The sequence below is a fragment of the Leopardus geoffroyi genome, chromosome C2 (genome assembly GCF_018350155.1).
Source record: "Leopardus geoffroyi isolate Oge1 chromosome C2, O.geoffroyi_Oge1_pat1.0, whole genome shotgun sequence".
Lineage (NCBI taxonomy): Eukaryota > Metazoa > Chordata > Mammalia > Carnivora > Felidae > Leopardus > Leopardus geoffroyi.
In genome coordinates, this window is record NC_059333.1 from 141,018,722 (window position 1) to 141,039,060 (window position 20,339).

Here is a 20,339-nt window from a genome sequence, read left to right on the forward strand (position 1 = left end):
CCGCATGATGCAATAAAAAAAACACTGTCCAGAGAGGCAAGAGACACCTGCCAACCCCCCCCTCCCCCCGCCACCCTCCCCGACAAGGCACAGGTATTAGGGCCAGATAGATCTCTAGTTCAAATCCCAGCTTCACATATATTTTACTTCTGTGAGCCTTGGCTAATTCATCTGCAAAATGGGGTTGATACTAAAGCCAAACAGCTAGATCAGATGCTTTCTGGGTGCCTCAGTGATCTCTGTAATCTATGATTCACACACCTTTAATTATATCTTATTGAATTGCCCCTCAGAATTTTTACTGGGGGGATTAAAATTAGTTTTGCATGCCCAACGTTTTCCATAACTTTACGGACTGTAGGTAGCAACAGGGAAAAACAAAATATTCTCTGGCTTGGATAAATTTTGGCATAATTATAGGTCTGGTGTGTGGAAAATGAGGGCCGGATGAAAATGGTGCAGAGACATGAGTAACCCAAAGAGTCTGAGGCTACAGCACTTACATCTCATTAACCGCCAATTACTGTATTTATAATTTAACACAAAAAGGAAAAACACAAATGGGGTTTAAAAAAAATCCCTTTTATCTAGACTTCAGTTTATACTTGGCCGCTAAAGGCAGATTTAATGCAATAAGTTGAGAAAGGGAGTAGATTGAGAAACGAAAACACTTTTTGATAACATGTGAGGCTATAAAAATGGCTTGGCTGAATCTATTAACCAAAGATAAATAATACCCTGCAGGAGGAAAAGAAACAGCTTTTTCTGGATCATAAGGTCTGGCATGTTTTTAAAGACCTTGCTTTCACTAAAAATGTAACACATCCAATTTAAAGAGACGTTTAAAAAAAATTTTTGTTTTCAATGTTATTTATTTTTGAGAGCAAGACAGAGCATGAGTGGGGGAGGAGCAGAGAGAGAGGGAGACCCAGAATCTGAAGCAGGCTCCAGGCTCTGAGCTGTCAGCACAGAGCCTGACCCGGGGCTCGAACTCACGAACCGTGAGATCATGACCTGAGCCGAAGTCGGACGCTTAACCGACTGAGCCACCCAGGCGCCCCAAAGAGTCATTTTTTTAAATTCGTGATTTCGTAACACTTTTGCATCTGAGATCTTGTCTCTGTTCGGATGAGGCCATGTTCAAGACTTTCAGCAAAACATGGGAATAAAAATGGCCCTCAGTTATTTGTGTGATTTCATTATTAATCTTCCCATGATTCCTATTTCTATTATTACTGTTGCTATTCTCATTACCACTCCCCCTACTAATGCTGTTACTACTACTGCTCCACATCTGCATTTCTAAATGGCCATCTGACGGGAATTCTAATGAATAACAATTGATTGTTCAGCCCCGGAGTCTCTGGCTGGCTCTCTCGGTGAGTCTATTTCTGGTCTGTATCTCAGCATAGTCCATGGGCCAGAAGCTTTATCACCTGCAAGCTTATTACAAATGCAATCTATGGCAACCGAAGCTCTGGAGTGGGGGCCAGGAATAAGTGTCTTAGCAAGCTCACCCAAAGATTCTGATGCTCAGATTTGCAGAGGAAGTGACCCAAATGCCAGAGAACAGAGGAAGGAGGGATGGGAAAGAAGTGAGGAGGAACACCTGGAGCCACCACCTGCAGACTTGACCTTGTCTGCTTCAGGGCAGGCTGCCTATGCCAAGGAGACGAAAGCAAAGTCTGAGGCAGGTCTGCAGGAAAGAGAGCTCCTTCCTGTCCCAGGATGCGGTTGCAGAGGCTCCTGCCTTCAGCTTCCCGCCTCCGAGAGGAGAGGCACCACCAGAACTTCCCCCAGCCATTGCCTGCCAAATATTAAAAATGACAAGACTCCTTACTTTTCATCAATGTAGGCAAGTCAGATGGAATTAGCTACGGTTTCTGAATTAGTATTTCTTAAGGTGTGAGGTTTATGCGTTTCAGGGATGCAGTGATCCTCAGACCCACCGAATCAAAATCTCTGGGGGTTGCAGGAGGCTTTAAAAAACCACCCCTATGCTGTGTCAGATTTGATCTACTGTTCTACTTTTTTGGCCTCACTTGAAACTTAGTTTGGGATGAGGTTTCAAAATACATGCTCTAATCCATCTGTCTGTCCTCCCTCCCCTCTTTCTTTCCTTCTGTAATAAAATATTCTCAATAACACAAGCTAATTAAAAAAAATACACACAAAGAAGAAAAGAAAAAATTACCTGTACTTCCATCACCCATTTTGATGAATAGTTATATAAAATAACATATATTGATTAAATAAAATTAGGATATAAAAGGATTACATAATATCCATGAAGAGATAACCACAGTATATTTTTAACTTGTCACCTATTATTAAATATCTAGAAGATTCTAGATTTTCTACTTTATAAATACTCCTAAACAACTCTTGTCAACAAAAAATCTTTGTACCCATTCCTGGACAAATGACCTTCATGGTCAATTTTTAGAATTGGAATTTCTGGTTCAAAAATTGTCTTCCCTTAGAGTATTTGACACACATTGCCAAGCTGCCCCTAGAAAGAGAGTACCAGTTAAGAATCATACCAGGTTGTAAATTGATAAGGCCATGATAAAAACAATTTGGCAATCTAGATACGGAGAACTCAGTATATGCCTACTTTTAGACCTGAAAAGTCCACATCATGGGACACAACCTAGAGTGACTCTTTCACAACGGTAAAAGTTGGAAATCTCTAAATATCTATCAATAGAGGAATAAAGAGAGAAATACAATACAGCAGTTAAAAGATATGAACTGGATCTATATGTATCAACCTACATCTATCTCAAAAACATAAAGGCATAATGTTACACGTAAAAAATCTTGGTCAAAGGATACATATAGAATGGAATTATTTATGTGAAGTTTTAAACTTATTTGTCTTCTCCACCATGTTGCTACTTGCACTGAAGGTGCAAAACCAGTGGTGGATGAAACTGGCAACCTGGCCTGGATCAAGGCAGCGGGGTCAAATGCATGAGTAGCCACTGTGCCTTCCATAGCGTGCACGCTCCAGGCTTACCAAAACCAAACAAGCCGGCTTCACTCAAGGGTGTCCTTAATGGGGCAATAAAAGTGAATTAATTAAATCTCAACACTTGGGCACTTTTTAAATAAAATACAGAGTGACAAAATAGTGTGAATATAGCGCTTCTGTGGCATATGAAAGTATGATCACTGAGTTGTGAACTGAACTACGTGCTTTCTTCATAGAATATCATTTTTTCTTGAAAGAAGAAGAGGCAAATTATGGTTATTATGGGTGTTCGGCCAACTTTTTTCTCGACGGTGATGAAGAGTCTGCTACTTCAAAGAAAATGACTGACAGTATTTTTTGTTAATGATACAATTTCATGCTTTCAAATGAAAATTAGAATTTTGGAAAACTTATAACCACCACTGAGGGCTTGACAGATCCCTAAAATCTAAAGACTTCTCTGAGATCAGTGGAGACGTAGTAAATAAAATCTTGAACATTGTACAACAAAACATAGCTACAACTGCAAGATGTGCCTTACTCATCGAACAACTATTTTCTAAATGGTCAGTGCATGATGTTACAAGACCACGAATGGGGAAAAGACCCACTCAAAGTGCAAGATAAATGAATAGATTTTAATGTAACGAAGTACAAAAAGTTCAGTGATATGGGTTTAGATTCCACATTTCAACTGCCTATTTAGAAACTGCCACTTGTTGAATTTTGGTATACTATCAAAGCAGAATTTTTGGTTATCAGAAAAGGCTATTAAAATACCGGTCCCTTTCCCAACTACATAACTGCTTGAAGGTTGATTTTCTTCCTATCCTTCACAAAGAGAGCGAGGCACAACAGAATGAAATCAGAAGCAGATACAAGAATCCAGTTGATTTCTTTCAGGCAAGACATTAAAGAGATGTGCAAAAATGTAAAACAATACCACTCTTCTCAGTGATTGTTTTCTTTGGAAAATGTAGTTGTCATAAACACATTATTTATGTTGACATGTAAAGAATTTATTATTGCTCTTTTAAATGAATTATAAAAAGTTTAAGTGTTTCTGTTTTAATTTCTAATGTGGTAACTATTATAAATATTAACAGACAAAAGTCCTTTGGGGTTCTCAATAATTTTTAAGAATGAATCCAACCAATTTGAAAACTGTCACTGGAGGGAGAGAATATATAAATCTCTTACATTATTTTCGACACTTTTCTCTATGTATGTAACTAAGGACAAAAGAGTAAAAAAGCCTACCAGCAGCATATGAGGATAATGCATGAGCCTATATTCTTACCAAACCTATGAATTATCATTAAAGAAACAAACATACCTTGTGACTTTGAGAGTAAGAAACTGTTATGTCTTGATTTTAATTTGTCCCTTTTTCATCACGTGAGTTTGAACAATTTCATATATTTTACTGTTGACTTTAATTGTTTGTGTGTGTTGTCCTATTTCTATTCATTTATTTACTTGTTCATTCAACATATACTTGTTGAACATTTTATATACACCATGCTTACTTCTAGGTATACCTGGAATATAGCTGTGAACAAAAAGGTCTATTGCAGGGGTTGATAATACTGTGGTCTGTGGGCCCACTTTGTCCCATTTCCTGTTTTTGTAAGTAAAGTTTTATTGGAATACAGTCATATTTATTTCTTTACGCATGGTCTATGGCTTCTTTCGTGCTACAAGAGCAGAGTTGAGTAGTTGTAACAGAGATTCTGGTGTCTGCAAAGCCAAAAGTATTTACTATTTGTCCTTTACAGAAAAGGTTTGCTGGCCTTTGGTCTTGTGAATTCTTCTTCTTCTTCTTTTTTTCTTTTTCTCAATGTTTATTTTTGAGAGAGAGAGAGCTTGTGAGTATGCAAGTGGGGGACTAGCAGAGAGAGAGGGGGACAGAGGATCCGAAGCCGGCTCTGTGGTGAGAGTGCAGGGCTCAAACCCACCAAACAAACCCTGAGATCATGACCAGAGCTGAAGTTGGATGCTTAACCAATTGAGCCACCGAGGTGCCCCTGGTCTTGTGAAGTCTATAGAAATACTGTCTCTTTCCTTCATATTTGTCAAGACTGCCTTATATACTAAAAAAAGAAAAAGAAGACACTTGTCCTGCAGATGTTTACCCATCATGTTTATAGTCTTTTAATTTTGTTTGTGATTTTTTTTCATTGCATAGAGTATTACATTTTATGTTGAAATTTGATCAGATCTTTTCTTTTAATATAATTGTTCTTAACCTTTTGGGAGCATTGATTTTTAAATAAGTTATTGGCTACTTTTGCTTTTCAATATACTTTGGATGAATTTTTAAATTATTTTGTCATCTTACTGAAAGAATCCCTGGGTGATTCTGATTTCAGATTCAGTCAATCGTTAGATTACATTGGGGAGAATTTAATGTCTAAAATATTGATTCCTTTTGTTGAGGAGTATAGAATATCTCCTTGTTAAATCTCATCTTTTTCCAAAATTTTTAATATATTTTTTCCAAGGAAGTCTTATATATTTATTTTTATTCCTAGTTATTTATTTTATTTTATTTTTTTACATTTTTTATTTATTTTTGAGAGACAGAGAGAGACAGAGGGCAAGTGGGGGAGGGTCAGAGAGAGAATGAGACACAGAATCTGAAGCAGTATCTAGGCTCTGAGCTGTCAGCACAGAGCCTGACGTGGGGCTCGAACTCATGAACCATAAGATCATGACCTGAGCCAAAGTCAGATGCTTAACCGACTGAGCCACTCAGGCACCCCTATTCCTAGTTATTTTTAATTTTAAGTTGATTCTCTTAAATTTTCAATATAGACGAATGGTGATTTTTTTTACTTGCCCTTTCTAATTACCTTATCTAATTTTTTCCTTGTCACTATATTTGCTAGATTTTTATAAACATAATCAAAAAATTTGTTGGGGCGCCTGAGCGGCTCAGTCGGTTGAGCGTCTGACTTTGGCTCAGGTCATGATCTTGTGGTCTGTGAGTTCAAGCCCCACGTTGGGCTCTGTGCTGACAGCTCGGAGCCTGGAGCCTGCTTTGGATTCTGTGTCTCCCTCTCTCCTGCGCCTCCCCGCTCATGCTCTGTCTCTCTCTCTCTGTCAAAAATAAATAAACATTAAAAAAATTTTTCTTGTTTCTCATTTTAACGAAAATACATATAGAATTTTATAAATGAAAAATTTAATCTTTGTTTCAAATAAATCTTTATCATTTTAAGAAAATAGACTTCTATGTCTCTTTCATTAAGAATTTTCATTACCGGGGCACCTGGGTGGCTTAGTCAGTTTGGCGTTTGACTTTGGCTCAGGTCATGATCTTGCAGTTCATGAGTTCAAGCCCCGAATCAGGCTCTGTGCTGACAGCTCAGAGCGTAGAGCCTGCTTCAGATTGTGTCTCTGTCTCTCTCTGCCCCTTGTCCACTCACACTCTGTCTCTCTCTCCCTCAAAAATAAATAAATATTTAAAAAAAAGGAATTTTCATTATCAGTGTATAGTAAATCAAGTACATTCTGAAGATCTATGACAGGATACAATTTTTCTCATTTAACCTATTAATAAGATGAATTATAACAAAATCAGATTTCTTTAATAGTAAAACTTCTTGTGTCTTTAAGAACCAACTATTTTGATTATGTTTTGTTATTGTTTTTATGTTTTGCTAGATTGCATTTGCTCATAAATTACTTAAGATTTTTCAATCTATAAGGTTGATTTATAAGATTTTGGTGTCATCTTTGCTAGGATTGCCCTGTACTATAGAAGAAAAAGGAATTGGAATAGTCACATCTTTTTTCTATCCCCATAATAGTTTACAGCCTTTAAAATTTAAGTCGCAAAGCGTACCCTAAGATCATGCTAATGAGATATGGTACAAGTTTCCTCCACTAAATAATCTAGAAAGTTATCATATAATCAGGCAGTTAAAAACAGCAACAACAGAGTCAGATTTAGATTTTAATTTCTTGTCAAATGGGGGCGATTGTGAAGTGCCCCTCACTCCTCCAAATAACTACTTGTAGATAAGGGATGAGGTTCTCCTGTAAGCACTGAATTAACACTTCTCCTAGGTCCATGGGAATAGCCACTGGATTGAGACCAATGACAGAGATTAATCCATGATATTAACACATCCGAAGAAAGAAAAGGTCAACACTCGCAGTATGGTCACTTTTATAAACTCAGCTCAGAGAAAACAAACTTTGGCAGTGGTAATTGGGTGCTGTTCACAGGGGGGAGACACAGAATCCAAGAGCTCTAAGCATCCAGTTATGAAAAACGTATTCCATAGTGGTGGTGTAGGCATTTCCTCAGGCCTCCTCATGCCCTGGAGAAACGTCCTTCAAGATTATGGTCTTTTGCTGATTCCAGGTACACCATCACCTTTTGGCTTACGAGTTCAGCAATTTCTGCTGATTATAGAAAAGTTAGCAGGAATTGTCTAATCTGCAGAGCAAGAACTTTTTTCTGCTCGGAAACCTCACCCCTAGGTTTTCATGCACGATTCATTTCTATGGGTATCTCTAAGGGACATGTAGGTAACACTAGACCCACCAACTGAAACTTCAATTCCTTCTGATTTGAAATGCTATTAAGTTAGTGAGGCATTTTTAGATGAACAATATCAAATACATCCTAATTTATGAAAATAAAATAAAGTAATTTGCTAACATCAGTACTTTGAGCAAATCACATACAACATGTCTTGACAACCTATCCACGTGGATCTGGATCCTCTTACTGGACAGCTGGGAACTGTTGGGCTGGATAATTCCAATGGCATTTCCATTCCATGAATCTATAGATCATTCCATCTAGCTATGACTTTCTAACATGATGTAGGAGGATTTCTTAAAGGAGTTATCATTTCCCTGAGGTTATCTTTTGCCCATTAGCCAAAGGTATCAAAGGATCCTAAAATAATTCTAATTCCCATTCTTGGTGAAATTTGGTATTGATGAATAACTATTCTATCCTTGGCTGTCATAAGGGAATTCATGGATAATATACTGAAAATATTTGACCCATACGCAAGTTATTTGTATCAGTAAAGCCCATCCTTAAAGCTATGAGTTTTTCACATGGTTAAAAACATGCCATCTTTAAAAAATACAGATAGAAAGATATCCTAAGAGGATAAAAATGAATACAGTGAGTATTATTCTGCCAAACCGAACTATATAAATTTATTGATACTAATTTTTTTGATGAATGATAGATTTTGATCTATAGGACAGAGACATTAAATATCAGCAACTTTACCTAATCTATCTCAGCCATTAAAGGTTCATCAGCCTATTTTCTCTAATAGAGGAGAAATACATCTATTAATTTACCAATGACAAGAAAGTCAGACTGAAACAAGTTGGTCTTATTTTTTTCTCAATTATTCAAACATAATGCTTCTGAGAAGTAAATGACATTTGTTTTATGATTTTCTGTCATTTGGCTTCTCTTCCTGCATCATACTGAATGAAACAATATCGTACCATTCTGCTGTTGTGATCACACCAAATTTCGACATATGCTTAGTATTTGGCTCTAAGTGCCACTGTGTCACCAAATTCACACTTGGATCCAAACTTGACTGTGTGTGAGCACGTGCATAAGCACGTGTGTGAGCTTGTGTGCAATCACATTTGGACATTTGTTTCCTGATAACAGAAACCCAAGCATATGTGTGAGACCAAGCATCCCTTTTCTTTTGACACATTTTCTGTAATTAGATTAATTAAGAAATTTAACACCAGCATTAAAAATTGGAAGGGGCGTGTATCTGTAAACTTCAACTGTGGTTATGGCAAAGACCTTTATGTCACCCGAAATGTATCTTCTAGAGTCATAATCTAACCTACAAGACACGTTTTCATTTCCCTTAAAGCACAGTTCGAATCATTACAGAAGAAAAAAAAGCTTTTCCATAAAGAAAATAAAGATGGGGAAATAACACGGCTTATTTGAACATTAAACTATCCTCTATAAAAATGTCAGCCTAACTGGATTACTTCCATCAATGTTGTAAAAATAGAATCGGCAAATGAGACTTTGATGCTGGTGGTTGAAAAAAAATTTTTTTGGTATTTCATTCTTGTGGTTTACGAGGTTACTAAAACTCTCGATGTAATTATGGCTTGACATGTTCTATCATTTTTTTTTTATTTATAGTCTTCTAAAGGAAGTGGTGTAAATTGCATTCTTTAAAATATCATTGAACTTGTTTTAAGTACCCCAAATTTCATTGGGAGTGAAATACAATTACTCAAAACATGAACAAGTTTCTAGCTACGAATTTAAGACCTATGAATACCAGAGGGATGAAGACCTAACTGTAAGTTAAATTAGCACAGACAAGATACATTCTGTAAGAATTTGGAGTTCGAGGAACATGAAAGGCATTTGGGTATCATTTTTAGTTATTTGTTTTAAATCAAAAGAGGAACAGAAATAAAATAAAATTATTTTTAGAAATAAAAAATAATACACATCTTTGTGATAATGACTTTCAGGAGACTGTACAGTGAGGCAGTTAGGAGTATAGGCTCTCGATTCATACAGACCAAGTTGAAGATCTGGCTGTGTCATGCGTTAGTGTTAGCTGTATGATCCTGAGCCACTGACTAACCTTTACTCCTCAGTTCCCTTAGCTGTATGAGGATACTAATAATATGTTGTGTATGTCACAAGGCCATTGTAAAAGATTAAATTAAATAATCCATGAAAGCACTTTGCACAGTACCTGACACATAGAAATGCTAAATAAATATTCGAATTTTTAGAAAGAGAACATCATGTATATTGAAACCGGAGAGATTCTGAATATAGCACCGATGGTAACAGAGAGGCAGTTGGGAAAATGTGGTACTCATGCAGCTGCAACTGTAGGAATCAATTTAAAAAAACACACATGTTCCTGATTTCATTGATTAAAAAGCAATTCATGGAAACATCTGTAGACATTCTTGCATTCAAGGCTCAATTTGTTTGGCTTGTCCACTGCTATTCATTTAGGACTCAATACGTTTAGCAGACCTTTGATGAGGTGGAGTAAATACCAGGTTCTAAAAGCGATTTCCTCTATAGGCTACTAAAGTTGATTGCATTTTGATGAATGCATTGCGAATGGAAGAGCTTGAAATTGGATATCCATTCATCGTCAGAATATAATACCGACAATGTTGAAAATTCCTATGGATCTCTTGATAAGTCAGAAGAAAAATTTAGGCACCAATGAGATAGGAAAACCATTATATAAATGATACTAAGCTCTAGAAGCTTCCTACTGGGAGAGTATGTCTAGAGATTGGATGCGTATGATCCGAATTCAAAGACCAGAGGAAAAGAGAAAGAAATTTACCTTGATGTTGGAACTGAGAACATAAACCAAACTGGCCAACATTCACCTGTATCCATTGTTATCTAGGCATTTTAACAGGAACAGTGCAAATATTCTAAAAGCAGAATTAAGCCCAATCTTTGGAATAAAGGGCAGATGTTGAGGGCCATGTTTCTGTGGACGTTACATTTTATACAGCACATAAATTAGTATTAGGGAAATTGCTGCCAGGGGCTCTTGTTAATACCCCCTGTGCTTATAGTGTTAAATGCAAGTAAAATTCAATTTCCATTTTAATGCTTATAAAAGTCTTCTCATTTTAATGAAAAAATTGCCTGATGTAGCCATTATATTTGCATAGTTGCAGATATATTTATGATTATAATGACCCTCTTAGTGAATGATTAGAAAATAATTTCATGAGTGGATAAAACGTACTTAACTTTAAATATACAGTCAAAATTGCAAATTTGAAAACAAAAATAAAAGTTGCTTAAATACCTTTCAAAATTGCAGCTGTCCTATTCATTATTCCAAAAAAAAAAAAAATCAGGATAAACAAGTCTTTGCCTCAATGATCTACACTGGCTATCAAAGCAGCTCTGACTTCCAGGGCTGATTTACTCTTCATTTTGTGTTTCTGCAGTGAATTGGTGTAGGAATATAACACGGATGGGCCATCATCATCAATGAGTTGTGACCTTTGCTTGTTCAGGCTAAACGGTCCTGGGAGTGCTGAGTCGACAACATTCTCTGTTCTCATGTTCCTTTTGGCCATTGGCTGAGAGTGGTGGCAGGGGTTAGCAGTTCAGTCTGCTGCTGTGAAGCGGAGTTTTTCTTCTGTGAAGCTAATTGAAACTGCAACATTGGCCTCATTATCATCTTGTAAAACCCCTCTGAACTAACTAGCTCAGACAGCCATGGTTATATGCTAAAATCAAAGGCAAGATGATTCAAAGAATTATGGGCTTAGAGTTTGAGCCATTTTCTAAATATCAAAAAATACAAGATTAAAACTCAGGGTGTAATTTCATTTACATATGCCAATATGGTTATCAAATTGACAGCTTTTCAAATTTACCACCAACATAGGCTAAGTAGGGAGGTGAATACAAAGAGAACCTGAGATGTTTTAGTTTCAGCAATGATAATGTCACTCTTCTTACCATGGTCATGTTTAAGTCACATGACCAAGCAGAATGCCCTAGGGTTGATTTTTTTCAAACCCAGTAACAGTGAATCATTGTTTAACTCAATTGCCTTAGGTTCAACCTGATTGTATTACTAAGATTAATAATAATAATAATAATGACAATAATAATAGTAAATAAAAGTGAAGTAAGTTTATTATGCTGCATGCTCTCAGACTACTTTGATCTAAATCAATAGTTCTCAATGGGGGTAATTCTGTCCCCAAAGGGACATTTGGCAAGATCTGGAGACATTTTTGTTTGTCACAGCTAGGGTGGGGTTATTGGTAACCAGTGGGGAATGCTACTAAACATCCTGCAGTGAATACGACACAACAAAGCACTATTTAACCCCAAATGTCAACAGCGTCAAGGTTGAAAAACCATGTTCTAAATAACCAAATCAGATTGCAGGGATCTGCTATCTGGTCAGTTGAGTAGTATCTGGTCCTTACTGTTGCTGAGGTCAAAAAAAAAAAAAAATCAGCATGCTAAGAGAGGATTTATCAAGTAGTTTAAAAATTTCATTTGTAAACACAAAATACCTGGCAATAAGGTTGGGGACAGAATAAAAGCAGGAGAGGAGAAAATGTGAACATTTTATTTAGAGAAAGTACACTGTCATAATGAGTAAAAAAAAAAAAAAAGATGTGCTAATTTACAGCAATAAAAGCTGATGTAAATTATTGGTAGGATAATCTATATGCTAGCCAGGTTGCTTTTACAACACGCAATGACAGCATTGTATTTAAGCGAAACGTTTTTCTGATTAGAGACGAATGATAACTCTATGCCCTGATTTACCTGTATATTAAAATATATCTTAAAATTTCAATATAAATCTCTCATATTGACCAAAAATAGATTAATGGAATAGAATAAATGCCCTCCAAACAGACTCCAGTTTATATGAGAACCTTAAAAAAATGATCAAGAAATTATCACAAATCAACACTAAAGAGATGGGATTGTTCAACAAAAGTGATTTTAAGATAATCATTTAATTCTTTAGGAGTTTGGAAAAACTTAGTCATGATCTCAAGTTCTCTCCACATATCAAAATAAAAATATGGATAAAGAGTTACCAAAAAGAAAAACTATAAGAAAATCAGATAGAGTTATAATATTAGATATAGTTACAATAGATAGCGGCTTTCTGAGTGTGGGAAAATCTTAAATTCTCCCACTATAGCAGTAGAAGAAATATAAAGGGAAACCTTGATACAATGTTCCTATGTCAAAAAATTTTACACTTCTACATGTCAAAATCCTCAGAAAAAAAATCCTCAGTCAAAAGTCAAAAAACATCAAATAGGGGTGCCTGGGTGGCTCAGTCGGTTAAGTGTCCAACTTTGGCTCAGGTCATGATCTTAAGGTTTATACCTCCAGAGCCTGGAGCCTGCTTCAGATCCTCTGTTCTCCCTCTCTCTCTGCCCCTCCCCTGCTCATGCTTTCTTGCTCTCAAAAATAAATAAACATTAAACAAAATGAAGACATAAATCAATACAAAGATTTGTACACTGACACTCACGGACATTTTATTTGTAAATTCCCCAAATTGGAAACAATCCAAATGTTCATCAACAGGTGAATAAATGAAACACATTGTGGTATCCATACAATGGAAACAACTTGGCCATAAATATTCATAGATTATTAATACATGTAATCTCAACTAATTATGCTAAGTGAAAGAAGACAGACAACAAACATAATACATACTGAATGAGTCCACAGTTCTAGAAAAGACAAACTACCCTATAGTGACAGAGCACAGATCTATGGTTGCCTAGAGATGTGGGCAATGGAGTAAATGGATCACAAAGGCACAAGAGAAACCTTGGGAGTGACCATAAGTTCATCATCTTGACTGTCACGAAAATGTCCAGGTATATACATATGTCAAAATTTATCAAACTGTATACTTTTAATATGTATATCAATGACAACAATTGACATTGTATGTCAATTATACTTCAATAAAGCTGCTCTAACGAGTTGTTCTTTCTATGCTTCAGTTTCCTCCTCTACAAAAGGGGATAATAGATCCTATCTCATTAGGTTGTTTTGAAAATTAAACTTAGTAATGTTTACAAATCACTCTGTTCAGAGTCCCACACACAGTAAGCACTTAAAATTGTAGCAATATTTATTGTAAAAATGGTATATAAACTTTTCATACTGAGTGAGATTCTAGTATGTTAAAAATATGCTTAGAAAAAAAGAAATATTCCAAGAGGATAAAAGCTCTTTGATTTGAATTGTAACAATAGGGGAAAAATGAATTTGGGGTGATTTTGTTTTTGTGATTTCCATTTCCTCCATTTTCTAGGATTTCTACAATGACTACATATTGTTTTTATTCAGCAAAAAAAGTTTAAGAAATCATAATAACCAAAGCTCTGCTAAACAAATCAAATGGCACAAAGCGTATCTGCTTCCTGCCTATTTTGACACCCTGGCACCCCTATAAACTTGCAAATGCTGAATCCAACTTGGAGAAAACAAAGCAGCATATGACTTCCAGGACGACAGGACAAACCTAGCCGTGCTCAGCTGCAAGGGTGAGCCTGGTTGGTCCTAAGCTGGATTCTAGTTCGAAATTGAGAAAGCCATAGCTGAGAGAGTCAAAAAAGAGGTGGGACAAAGAAGCGAAGCAGGAAAACTTCTAGCAGCAATCCTTCTAGCAGCAATCCTGGGGGTGCTTGTCTCATCTGGATGCTTGAGAGGAAAGTCGCCCTTTATAGATGGAAAGCACCACCCTAAGCTACCACCACTGCTACTGTGGTTCTTATCCATCATCTCTTGTTTGGATGACTTGGGCCGCATCTTAACTGTTCTTCCTCCTTCCAACCCCATTCCTCTCCATTCTATAGTCAGTGTTGGTACACACAGAATGCATGCATTTGTCTGTGGCCTATTTAAAATCCTTCAGTGACACTCCATAACCCTTTGTACATAAGGTTCCTATTCTCAATATGGCCCATGTGGACTTGGATGATGTGCCTCCTCCCTACCTCTCTAGCCTCATCTCGTCCATTCTTCTTCCCTCTCTCCCTCTATGCTCCTGCCCCATTGGCTTTTCAGGTTGTCCAAGTTCCTTTGGTCCCTCCTATCTCAGTACTGTCTTATCATCTTTGCTTTTTATCATGAAATATTCCCTCCCCATTGCTTCTCACTTATCAATTTCCTTTTCATTAAAGGTTCAGCTAAACAAAGAAGTCTGACATCTCCCATATACTGCTGCAATCTCCCATAATACTTTTTGCTAAAATTCAGTTAATTGGCCTAGGGTCTTTCTAGCTGGTGGGCAATCTGAGAGCAGAACCATGTCTGTGTTGTTCAAAGCAATAACCTCTAAACAAAGCAGACTAGCAGGCACTTGTTGCTGATGATTTTAAAAGGGCTGTTCCAGATTCTCTGATAAAAGCATCATGGTAGAGGAGGAAGAACATCAAACCACTAGGACACTTGCCTGCCAGTGTTAGCCTTGGGCAAGTCATTTCCTTTTGGTTTTAAAATAAATATTTGTAAAGCGGGCCTAAATTAACCCCTAGGTCTTCTCTAGATCTAAAATGTAATTGGGTGAGATTCAGGTCATGTCTCAATGAGTCACAATGATTTCTTGAGCAAATTAGTGCCCCCTGGTGTTCTGATTTCAACCGGCAAATAACAATTTAATGGTATAGAACACTAGAGCAGTATCACCAACAAATTGTCACTCACTGTTTAGAAGCTAAAATGTCAAAATGATGGGCTTCAGCTATTAGCTATTCATAAAGTTTTGTTCCACCTACAAACATCCTAATCCTTGGCTCACCTCAATCTTTCACAGACAGCAATGAATAGAAACCCCCCAAAGAATGGGTAGCTTCAGTTTTGGTCACTCTTGAAATTGACCTTGTACACTCACTCAGCAGAGTGAACTGGGAAGAAAGCATGGAAAAGGGATGCTTGGGACCATCGCTGGACCAACCCTAGGACGAAAACATATCACCAGCTCTTTTTTAAAATCTTTATTTCACACTTGCCTTGGACCCCTATGGTGTATGTACATTTTAAGGTATATCTCAAATGGTAGAAAGTAGGAAGGCACTTGTATCAGCAAATGGAAACACTGAATTCCAACTCTACCTTGATAACAATGGTACTGGTGCTGAGAGGGAATTCAAGGAAGATACTGCATAAATGAGGCGAAATATACAGCCATGAAAATGCATCCTTATTAAGAGAAAACCAATGTTTCCAAAAACAAAAGCTGACGGTTGCCTACAAATCCTTTATCTTGATTCGGGAGACAGTAAATAATCACTCCTAGGATAAGCATGTCAAGTTTATATTGAGTAAGTTGATTTAACAGGAAGCCCAAAGTTAATGGTGAGAACTTATTTGTTATCCTTCTTCTTCTATATCTCCAGGCAATGCTACATGAACAGCACATATCTATATCTTAGGAGCTCTACAACACAGCCAAGGGAGGATGGGCTTGAACAATTGTGTGATAATTCAGACCAAGAAAAAGTTAAATGAGTAAAAGCTTTATCTTGGTTATCCAGACAAAGCCACATTACATGATATTAAGAAACAAACAAGGGGCACTTGGATGGCTCAGTAGGTTAAGCATCCGACTTTGGCTCAGGTCATGATCTCATGTTCGTGGGTTCAAGCCTCGCATTGGGCTCTGTGCTGACAGCTTAGAGCCTGGAGCCTGCTTTGGATTCTGTGTGTGTCTCTCTCTATCCCTCCCCACTCTCTGTCCCTCCCCACACTCTCTCTCTCTCTCTCAAAAATAAATAAACATTAAAAAAGAAATAAGAAAAACAAAGAAACAAACAAGGGGCACCTGGGGGCTCAGTTGGTTAATCATCTGACTTTCAATTTTGGCCCAGGTCATGATCTCATGGTTCATGCGTCTGAGCCCCTCATTGGGCTCTGCAGTGATGGTGTGGAGCCTGCTTGTGATTCTCTTTCCCTCTCTCTCTCTCTCTCTCTCTGCTCCTTCAGCATGCAGTCTCTCTCTCTCTTTAAAAATAAATAACTAAAGGGGCGCCTGGGTGGCGCAGTCGGTTAAGCGTCCGACTTCAGCCAGGTCACGATCTCGCGGTCCGTGAGTTCGAGCCCCGCGTCAGGCTCTGGGCTGATGGCTCAGAGCCTGGAGCCTGTTTCCGATTCTGTGGCTCCTAGAGAATTCAGTTTTGAATACGATCTTCCAGGAGACCTAATCATGTCACAGCCATATAATCTCTGCTACTAAATTATTACTTAGAGGGGGACATTATGGAATAGATAGCCCCTCAACTGTATTCTGGGTACAGATTCATTATATTAGAAGGAAAATAAATAAATAAAAAAACACAAAGATTTCCATGAGTATTATATCAATGACATTCATAAATGGTATCCATTTTGGTAGAAAGAGTGATTTACTACATACATAACTGTGTTAGCCAATAAGCGTGTCTAAAATGAAGTGGCATCTGTGAAAACCCATCCCTAAAAGACTCAAGTAAGTATGTTCAAGAGCAAAGTATTTTCTATTGGATAGTTGAGGGAAAATTCTCCATGGGTCTTTCAAGTTTCTGCATGTCTTATAAGCAAAAACGCTGACTACCTTTGTTCCAGTCTAGCTGCTCAAGGATGTTCACACAGTGAACAGATTTGGAGGGGAGAGACAGACTCTTGTTGCATCAAAGTCCAGGTATTCTTAGAGCCCATCAGAAAATATTTGGGTTCCCTAAACTCAGGATTCCTTCTAGTAATGCAATTCATTGCACATACAGGTGCACCCAAACCTCTGCATCACCTTATGGGAATTGGGACTTGAGTAACAGGCACAAAAAATGTTGATATTCTGGCTGTTGCTAGTGCTATGAGGAGTAAACTCTTTTATCTCTGCCCCAAGAGTGTCATGTTTTCTGCCCTCATTCATTCACTGTGACAAGCTGTTAGCCTGCAGTAGGGGGGAAAAAATCTCAGACCCTCAAAGTTCTTGTCAGCCAAGAGTCTCATAAGGGATGTAATCCCTTTTGATTTTGAAGGATTGACTCTGAGGTTCATTTAGTGCTCTTTAACCAAGTTAATTGTTTTTGCCTAGTTTTGGATAAATCTTTGTTTGTCTCTCAGAGTAAGAGGCCTGGTTCCTAGTACTGCAGAAGTCTTCCCAGAGTAACCTGTGTAAATGGACTACGGATGAGATGAAGTCTTCAAGGCCTCAAGGGCCTCCCACATTTCACTTGGAGCTGCTTCTGGGAACTGTTCTTGTAGGGCCAAGTGCTAATGAGCACGAACAGGATTAAGAGGAGAACAAGAACCAGAATCTGTCAGCCTTACCTGGGGCTATATAAAGTGCTCTGTTGATAAAATACTAACTCAGGGGTTTAACTGGTTCTTCTTTAGTCTCACAGGGCTCTCCGTTCACATCAGTCTGATGCTTTGCTCTAATTCTACAACCTATTAACCTATCAACCTACAACCTATTAACCTCATCTGACTGAAAGGGAACCTTCCTCCTCAGGAAGGGATAAAGTGGAGTTTTTCAAATTCTGATACTGACACCACTTACATCAGTCACTGGGTTGTTAAAAATGAAGATTCCTGGGCCCCCCTCCAGACCTACTGAATAGATCTTTTTATGTGCGCCCAGGAATCTGTATTCTAAATAAGCCCCCCCCGCCCCAGTGGAACTGGATAATGGAATGAATTTTGAGACTCAGTGGGCTAGATAGAGTTTATTTCTATAGAGAAGTTTATTTTGGACCCTACATTGCTCAGAATTTAATATTTTTGAGCCTGGGCTCAATTTGACCTGCAATTCCTTTTAAATAAGAAAGAAGATAACATTTCTTTTGCCTCAGAAAGAAAAAAGGTAGTTTCATGAGCTCAAAAGGCACTTCTCAATTCTACTTTTATGTGTGCATATGCATATTTATTCTTCACTGATTCATTTTATCTGCACACACACACACACAACACATACGCATACACCATTATGACTGATTTATCTGATTGGATGCCACCAAGATTGAAGTGGTATACTAATAAAGCACACTTTCTATAGCTACTAAAGAACAAATTCATTAAATACGTATCATTATGTGTTTATGCAAGTAGGCTTGAGAGAACACACTGCTTATATAAAATAAGGAAGGACAGAATGTCAATGTCATGATGCATTTATCCCTGCCTGGCCTCTAATTTCGAACTCCAGGAAATAGTACTTATGGTTGTTAACTTCTTGATTTTAAAAGATGGTTGAAGAAAAGGAGCTTATGGGAAGGTTTCCCATTACTATGTTGGGTTGAGTTTGCAAACAAAGTATGTCACCAGGAATTTAGCCATTTCCCCTTCTGAAGCAAAGATTTCTCCCATCCTCTCCATTAGTCTGCCATGATTAAACTGATCCTTAAGTCTTGGACGGCACACTCATCAAGGACTAAATTGCCCATTGTCCACACACCTGGATGAACAATGGGGACAGATATTCACCTAGTTGCTCTTATTTAACCATCTGTTGTTTAGAGTCTACCTAAGTGAAAGCACTCTCCCTTTGCCTGGCATGGCTTCCCTGCTTGGAACCTATCTGGAAAACTGTATTCATCCTTCAAAACCAAATTCAAATGTCTTCACATCAGTAAAGTTTCCTCACCCCCTATTTCTACATAGTTGTTCAGACATAGTTAGATGTTTCTGTGGCATATAGATCAGGTCCACAAGCTTGTGAGTGACCACAGGCTGACTCCTAAGGATGGGCTCAAGTCAAAATATTTTTGTTGAATCAATTGATTGATTAATTAAGGTACGCTTTGGGATCATCTAACATTAGGAAAACAAAAAAAATGGCTCCTTCCTCAGGGAGAATCTCTAGACTTCAATCTAATTCTAGAGGCTAGTGATGCTATTTGTAGAACCCTCTTGTCTTTATGATAAGACTTTCCTCACGTATGAATAACTGAGTCTCAGTGAAATTAACTCACAGGAAAATGATTCCACATTAAAGTAACAATATTGATTATCTACACATCAAAAGAGAAAGTTGTTTTTAGCCTTGGCTCCTCTCAAACAGATTCCATTGAGTGTTTATTACATGCCAGCACCTCATATTTGTTTTCCTTCTTAACTCTTACCCTATGTTCCTGGTTATATTGATTCTATCTTTTTCCAGTCTCACAAATGAAGAAACAGGGATCTAGAGGAATTAAGTAAGTTACCCATAATCACAGGACTAGTTAAGTGGTAGAGTCAGACTCAAACTGAGGTTGCCTGGCCTGAACCATGTCCTTTCAGAGATACTGTCCTGCTCTCACATGACTGTCTGCTGAAACTGGAATACTTTTTCTAATGGCCTTCTGAGCATTTGTCCAATACCTTTCCTTGTCTTCCCTGCTGTTACTGGTGCCAATTTACTGTTGTCTAATTATCTCTTAGAAGTTGGCCATTCTTAAAATAGATTCCACCCTTCTGCAATCCTATTCTCCTTCCATGGCTTGCACATTGATGTGTACGTACACACACACACACACACACACACACACACACACATCAAAGATACGGGAATTCTGGGGCGCCTGGGTGGCGCAGTCGGTTAAGCGTCCGACTTCAGCCAGGTCACGATCTCGCAGTCCGTGAGTTCGAGCCCCGCGTCGGGCTCTGGGCTGATGGCTCAGAGCCTGGAGCCTGTTTCCGATTCTGTGTCTCCCTCTCTCTCTGCCCCTCCCCCGTTCATGCTCTGTCTCTCTCTGTCCCAAAAATAAATAAACGTTGAAAAAAAAAAAAAAGATACGGGAATTCTAAAAAAAAAGACAACATATTTCTGTGACCTCATCCAACATCACCGGC

The 20,339-nt window shown here is 37.8% G+C and overlaps 1 protein-coding gene across 13 annotated transcripts in view; it reads right to left on the minus strand.

Annotated features, from left to right (window-relative positions):
- The window catches only part of THRB (thyroid hormone receptor beta), a 388,247-nt gene that overhangs the window by 291,355 nt on the left and 76,553 nt on the right, over positions 1-20,339 (minus strand). The window lies entirely within an intron of this gene.